Raw genomic sequence first — 7,600 nt, forward strand, 5'->3', positions numbered from 1 at the left:
GTAGGATCTAACGCAGTTCATAAAGTTTTTACTTTTAGGTACATCGTTAGTTAGAAGCTTTAGTTGAGCTTTGCATTTTTGGAGTCGAGACATTTTTTCTTTTAGAAATATGGATAAGTAATAAGGAGAATTGCACTCACTGTTAATATGGAGCCTTTTCTGCGGTTGAACGGTTAATAGTGTCTTATTGTAATGAGATCCACCTATGCTGCATAGCCGTCTATTTTGTTGTTTCTTTCGTGTTCGTGTGTTTGTTCCTGTTATCCTTTCCTTTTCGTTTTGTACCCGTGACCGTGTATTCATGACTTGTTTCTTTCTCAGCATCCAAAATATGGATAAGTAATAAGGAGGGTCGCAGTCACTGTTAATATGTTTCCTTTTCTGCAGTTGAACGGTTAATAGTGCTTTATTGTAAGGAGATCCACCAATGCTGACACCTATGCTGTCTAGTGTGAAGGTGTTGATGTTCACTTTAGAATATGTGGCTTTGGGTGTCACTTCTTATGGGGGGGGGGGGGGGGGGGGGGGGGGGATTGTTGTCGCGCGAGCGTCTTCTTTCTTTTTGTGTTCCTGTGTCTTGTTTGAATCCCCCTGTTTGTGTGTGTCCCGTCCCTCGCTTGTAGGTCTGTGGGGTGGTTTTTGTGTTCTTTTTTTTGTGTTCCATGGGCCTGTTGAATCCACCTCTTGGTGTGTGTCCCGTCCGGTGCCTGTAGGGGGGGGGGTGCCTTGCTGTTGTGCGCGAGCCTCTTTTTTTTTTTTTTTTTTTTTTTTTTTTTTCGGGTCTATGTTTCGTGTGCAATGTGTTTCGTGCTTTTCCTGCGTTTGAACTTTGCGCCTCATTTCTCCTTTTTGTATGTGCTCACACTCCTTTTTTCTTGTGGTCTTGTCCGCCACTCGCGGCCCCTCATCCGCCTTTGTCGCCCTCTTTTGTCCGCCTTTCTCCGACTCTCGCGGACCCTTTTTGCGCCTGCGCCTCTCGCGGACCCTCATCCGCCTCTCACTCCCTCTTTTGTCCGCCTTTCTCGGCTCCTCAGCCGACTCTCGCGGACTCTTTTTGCGCCTGCGCAGTACGTCTTTTTGCAGCTACGGCCCATGGCCGGATGTGCCTGCGTCCATCATCCGGTTTAGCATTCTCGGTTAGTAATATGGATTTTGCATTGATTGCAGCAATTAAGTTTTTTTTTTTTTCCATTTTCAGCAGGAAAAAACTGTTTGCTTACCTCTTCAATTTCAATATAAATAAAGCCAATGAAATAAAATTGCCCTCATCTTAATGTGCCAAAAAGTCTATCTGGTGTGAAGTGTGGTAAGACTATGACATTAATAAAGGGGTGGTATTAAAAGAAATGTTAGCAATGATTTAAGCCCCATATGAAATATGCATGAACACTATTTTCGATATGGGACAAAGGAAAAAAATCACGAGCCATACATATTTACCCTACATTACAATTCTTTCAAAGGCTAAAATATAGGAACGCCTGGCGTGTATTTTTTTCATATTATTGAAAATTTGGTACCACAGGTGGAAATCAGAAGTTTTTCAGTGACAATGCAGCTGACAGATACCCGCCCCTCAAATCCTGACTGTTACTCTAGAAGCCAATAATATATGAATGTAGAGCCCGTTAGTGATCCTGTACTCCTCAGTATCTGATTCAAGAGGACTGGCAGACCTTCACAGATGAGCCGATTCTCTAATAAACTTTTCAATGTCAATAATGAAATATTTATTTTAACCAAAACAAAAAATTCACACAACATTTACAGTTATGCAAAGCAAAACAAAGAAAATAGCAAACATATATTTTTTATCCCTCCTCACATAGTCGAGAAGCTGTCTTTTTCTAAGACAGGTCCCTCGTTTGCTTTTATTAATAATTATTAGAGATGGGAAAATAATTACGAAGCTTCACGGCTTGTGTCAGTCAATCTGAAGCGTACTGAGTCGAATCACTGTGTCGGAGCTTGTGTCAAAGCACCGCTGTCACGTGAGCCGTGACGTTTGAAGTTTCGAACGTCTTCACATTGCGCTTCATTGGTTTACATTTACATCATTTAGCAGACGCTCTTATCCAGAGCGACTTACAACAGTGTTTGTTAGTTTTTTCGCATACCCCTTGGGGTCAGAGCGCAGGGTCTCTTTTGGCACTGACGGGGATTCGAACCGGCAACCTTCGGGATACCAGCGCAGATCCTTAGCCTCAGAGCCACCACTCCGGTTTGACGGTGTTTCGTCGGTTTGACAGCGTTGGCGCTAAATTAACAGGCATAGCCTATATAAAATGCATTATTCTCATTCAACAATGTTGGGTTGTGAGGAGAGAGGGATTTGAAGAGCTTTGGCGACATATTGCGACTAAATGCGGAAAGCGGCGTTCAAAAGTTTAATAGTATAAATGCACAAGGACCTTAGCAGAATAAAATGAACACGGACTGAAACATTGAGTGCTGCTTCACTTGTGCTCTTGAGCGCTTGCCTCGATCTTCGTGAACCACCAAATGTCACTGTTCATACTGGGGTGGAGGCTGAGGCTTCAAAGCTTCGAATTTTCAATATTTCACGAAGTACCTTATTTAAAAAATACCTTTTTCTGCCGAGTTTCATCTTTTGATTTTCCTTGAACGTTTCCACTAATCAGTCTTTCTCTGAGGCTAGGGATCTGCACTGGCAATCGGAAGGTTGCTGGTTCGAATCCCGTAAAATGTCAACAGGGACTCTGCTCTATTGGGCCTTGCGCACGGCCTTTAACCTGCAATTGTTAAGTGATTTGAGTAGTGAGAAAAGCGCTTATATTAATACAAAAAAATATTTATTATTAAACGTGTGGCTGTTAACGGTTACCTGCTGCCGAATTAAGCACTAATGTGGAAGGCCAATCAGAAGGCGGGAGACGCCGATTGGTCAATAAAGAAGACGAACCTGCGCTACCCGTGACGTCAGAATGCCGCCGCACTCAGTCCTCGCGCCTTCTTCTTAACGAGTTACCTGCGCTGCCGCCTCCCTAATTTAAGCTCACCACGCGGCTTGCTTGTCTGTCTTGTGTTCCTGTTTGTCGCGTTTTCTGGGTGGACGTGCACCTCAGCCAAGATAGCGTTTCTATCCGCAGTGAGTATGGCGTAATGTTGATCACAGGGACTTGTGCGCCCTGCCATCTCCGTGTAAACTTCGTTTGCTTTTTTTTGTCTGCAGGCATAACAGGCTGACCTGAAAGGATCACTAATTATCTTCTGTCCTCCTCGCCTGGTCAAATGTCTGTACAGGTGAGTAGTTAGTGGCACTTTAGTAGTAGTTTAGCTGCTGTAGGTCTGTGGTGGGTAACTGTTCTTTGACCGATTGTCTATTGTACTGTGGTTCTGAGCCAACGCATTAACCTTCAGGGTTCCAGGTATGTTGTGACTCTCTTGCCCCTGCCTTACAATTGAAAAACTTAACATGTCATGATGTCTCAGAATGTGACACTTCGTTCCCTGGGTCTCGGCTCTATCCTGTTGTGGGACAGTAGCTCCCCCAGGTGCAGCTCCAAAACCAGCCTGTCTACTTTTGTGATGTGCCTGTGGTACCACTGTCAAGGTTACTGAATCTCTCCAGGGAAATTTCAAGACTTCAGTGGTAATGTTTTGCCAATGACTTTAAGCAACTGCAAAGCTGTTCAGAGTTAGGTAATGAGTATACAATGTGCAAAACTGAGATGAACTGTATAATTGACTAGATTTTGGCCTGGATCCATTAATTCTGGTGGCTTCCCAGTTCATTGTTTGGGCCTGCTAGAATTAATGTCAATGATTTTTTTGAGTGTTGGTAGTAATGTAATTTAGAAATTGACTGCTGCTATCTTTGTGAGGACTGACCCTATCGCATGGAACACTACATATGTACAAGTAGGACCCCTAAGTGTCCACAAACTATCTGCCTGCTGCTCTCCAAATAGCTATTGGTTATGGTAGGGTTTGATCAACTTGTGGGCAGCTATTCAGGAAGCCAGGATGTGCAGGTGGAGGTGTATATTGTAGCCCCCACCTCTTCCTGTAGTGGAGCAGGGCCCATTGGACCTGGACTTGAGCATTGCTGAAGGTATGTGGCCAGCCTGAGAACTACTGCAGTGGTCTCTGGCTTGATCTACTGGGCACATACTAGGTGGTCTGGCATTGTAGACACATTTGAGTTTCTTGTGTTCTAGAAACACTAACTTGGTAACATTGTAAAAGGACTGTCTGTGTCCTAGGGATCCTGTGGCTGTGGAATTGTACATTCTGAACAGGGCTGACCCTAACATTGTTCTGAGTCTTGGTGACTATTGGGTCACACCTGGCTCTTCTGGTTAATGGGTAAGTGGTCTCTCGCTTAGGGTGCTATGAGGTAGGTTTTTGGAGCTAACTGGGTGTCTGCTTTGCCTAGATACCCATACATGGGGGGACATCTACCTGATTACTGTAGATGGCACATCTGGCCTGGCCTAGGCTATCCTATCTGTCACTACAAGATTTGTTTAGCATTTTTGTTTTTGTGAATCTCCTTGCTCGGCAGGCCTTTGTGGAAAAGGTAGTTCACTTGGAAGGAGCCCTGACTGATGCCATGGCATGGCCACATCAGCCTCAAACCAGCTCAAATCTTGCCCCTTCAGATGGAGGGAAGCTTGTAGGGACTGGTGGAGTAGCAGGTATGCATGACTTTGCAACTGATTGTTTTTTTGGTCTGGGTCTCTGAAGACTTATCTTCTGCAGTGCTTGCTATCCATCTGCAACAGACCCCTGTAGTCTGAGCTTCCCTCAGAGGAGTAGCCTCTAGTTAGTTTTGGAAACTGCTGTGACCAAGGCAGGTGGGGAAATTCTTTGCCATGTATATTCACTTTTGAACATGAACTTGAAGATTTCTTCACTGGTTTTTGTCCAAGATTCCCAGTACAGGACTGCAGGTCTTCTGAAACAAAAGGCTGAAAGCCTGTCTTCCTTGGTTAGTGCCCTTATTGTTAAATGGGATCTGAAGTGGTTACATTAACTAACTAAACGGGTCCCTTTTGGGTTAGGATCCAACAGAACTGCAGACAAGCTGGGGAAGATGGATGTACTCAAGAAGGACTTGCTCATCACGGTGGCCCTGTTATCTTGATTGATCCTGCTCACACAAGGTGGAGCTTGAAGGTAACAATTGAAGTCTTTGCCTAGACTCTGCCATGGTGTAAGTGCCATATCACTGTCAGTCAGTACTGCCAACTTCTCACTGCTGGGAGTTTTGAATTCTTTCTTTTGTTTTCTTTCCAGACTCCTGCCATCTGGGGCCTCATGGAAACAGTGGAAATGTGCATATGCCAACTTCCATGTTCTTCTGCTCCATAAATCCCAGTCAATGTGAAATGTAACACACGAGCCTGCTGCGCCTCCCAGAATCCTATATAAATAACCCCTTGCTATCAGACTTTCATTAAGCGAATGTTAAAAGGGGGGTCCTGCTAAGTAGAGGCAAGAAACTGTACTCGATGGTGGAATAAGCAATAAAAGGACATTGATGGAGTGGCATAGCGTGGCGGATGCACTCTATTTCAGGCACAGTGAGATTTTTCTGATCCTGAATTTCAGTGGTTAGACTGTCCCCATGAAAGGGAGAGTTGCAGCCCCCTATCTGAATGTCCTACACCACTGGAGGATGTAGGACTCCCGGGCTCATGCCGTTTGAGCAGCAAGTGCTGCAATTATTGGTGACACACTTGTTTACTGGCATCTTTACCAGTGGTGGAAGGAGATTGACATTACTGCAGGTGACAGTGAGTTGTGGTGTGTGTTGCTAATCTCTCATAAATTTGCAAGTGTAATTTAGACAAGCAGGCACCAGATGCAATATTAACTACTGAGCTTTTGCAATATTGTCTGGAATTGACAAGGATGTGGCTGCTGGGCTGACCACCTGCTCGGAAACTGCTGGGTGATCATCTGACCCTGTGCTGATGGCTGCTGTTCTGGAATCCCAAAATGTATTTTTGGGGGAGAGGAATGCAATAAGATGTAGACAAAGAACTATGGCCTATAAAGGCAGTACAGTGTGATATTGACCACAAATAAAATGAATTCATTAATGATGTGTGTGTGGGTTTATTTAAAAAAAATAATAATAATAATTCTATTGAATTTAATAGCAGAGTGTAACACTGATGTGGCTGCTCACTTTGTGGGTCAGGTTCATTATACCCCATCTCTTCAGGTATGGAAAAGACACGATTGTGTGTCACATTGCGTCTAATGCTACAGGCTTTCACGATGTGACCCTTTGTGTGGACTGCAGTGCAGCACTCCACCAGTCTCTCTGGGCAGTGCCAACAGCCCTTAAGCTGCCATATTTATAGCACATTCTATAACTGCCCGCGAGTTGATCATTTATAACATCGCTCTTGGTTGCTTCTCACCCTGCTTGTAACCCACTGACCAATGTCTTCAGCATGTACCCACTATAACCCAAGTAATCATGTTGTATGGTTGCCTTGTGAAGATAATGTACCCCTTTTTGACCAAAGGGATAACATTTAAATGGCTTATCTTACCAAGATAACCCAACACCATTTTCAAGTGTGAATGAATCGTGAGTTGAGCCAGGCCATCTCGTGACAACTGGTGAGGTGCATTTTTGCATCAGATTCTCCTATTAATAGTAAATGCTTTCTAGCTGCATAAACAAATGCCTACTTGTGAAGGCCATTATAGCCTTGTGAATGCAGTTGAGCACTCCTGATTACATTGGGAAAACTGGACACCACTGTGAATTGTGCTTTGTTTGCCTGTTCAACCACAGTGTAAGGAAATCTCTGCTTGAGAAGTGGACAGTACCATCCTATACAGCTGGCATAGCATGACTTGGTGATGACGGAGAAACCCCCTGCTCAGTCAGCCAGTTCACACTGGAAAAAGTTCCTCTTACTAAAAACCTGAGGGTGGACAGAACTTGCAAAGGAGCAGGAAGTGCACAATTCCTCAGTCTGCCTTTGTAAAGCCAGCGCCGGTTTGGCACACAGCGCCAAGAGGACAGCTCTGAGAAATCGTAATAGACTTTGAAGCCAGTCCTCGTGCCAATAAATCGGTATGATTTCGGAATACTTGGTCGGATTCATTTTGCAGTGTCCTCTAACACAGCTAATGGAGCTGTGGTAGCTGGACTAAGTTGGCCATTCTGTGCACCATTAGATTGTTAAACTGACTACAATCGCGTACCTTACATTTACAAACAATATGCTGTTAATGTCGGTGTATTTTAATGCTGCTTGCATCTTGGGACACTAATCTTAAGGGAGACCACCCAAACAGTAGCAGTGCTTTGACACTGGGTGCTGCCAGTTTACAGAAGCTTACATACACACAGGGTAAGGCTGCTGTGAAAATGTGTGGCTTAAGCCAAGTCTAGTTTTTATACATCTGAAAGTGAGCGTGGAAACAGGCGTATGTAACATTGTTGTGCATATGCACTGTTCATAGATGAGGTTGATGGTGCTGAGTTTTGGCAGTCCTTTGCTATGAGGAGATTGCATTCACAAAAACTGAATGGGTAAATGGATTTTTAAATATAGTGGTGGAGATCCAAATGTGGTTATTGCTTTCAGAGGATCGGATCCCATTT

At 44.2% G+C, this 7,600-nt stretch overlaps 1 long non-coding RNA gene across 1 annotated transcript; it reads left to right on the forward strand.

Moving 5' to 3' along the window:
- The first annotated feature begins 3,030 nt into the window (after nt 1-3,030).
- On the forward strand, nt 3,031-6,042 carry LOC114666918 (uncharacterized). The gene is made up of 4 exons (XR_003718651.2): nt 3,031-3,109; nt 3,194-3,264; nt 5,028-5,142; nt 5,263-6,042. It is a non-coding gene; the product is annotated as an uncharacterized LOC114666918 (long non-coding RNA).
- The last annotated feature ends 1,558 nt before the right edge of the window (nt 6,043-7,600 follow it).

The sequence above is a fragment of the Erpetoichthys calabaricus genome, chromosome 1, assembly GCF_900747795.2.
Source record: "Erpetoichthys calabaricus chromosome 1, fErpCal1.3, whole genome shotgun sequence".
Classification (NCBI taxonomy): domain Eukaryota; kingdom Metazoa; phylum Chordata; class Cladistia; order Polypteriformes; family Polypteridae; genus Erpetoichthys; species Erpetoichthys calabaricus.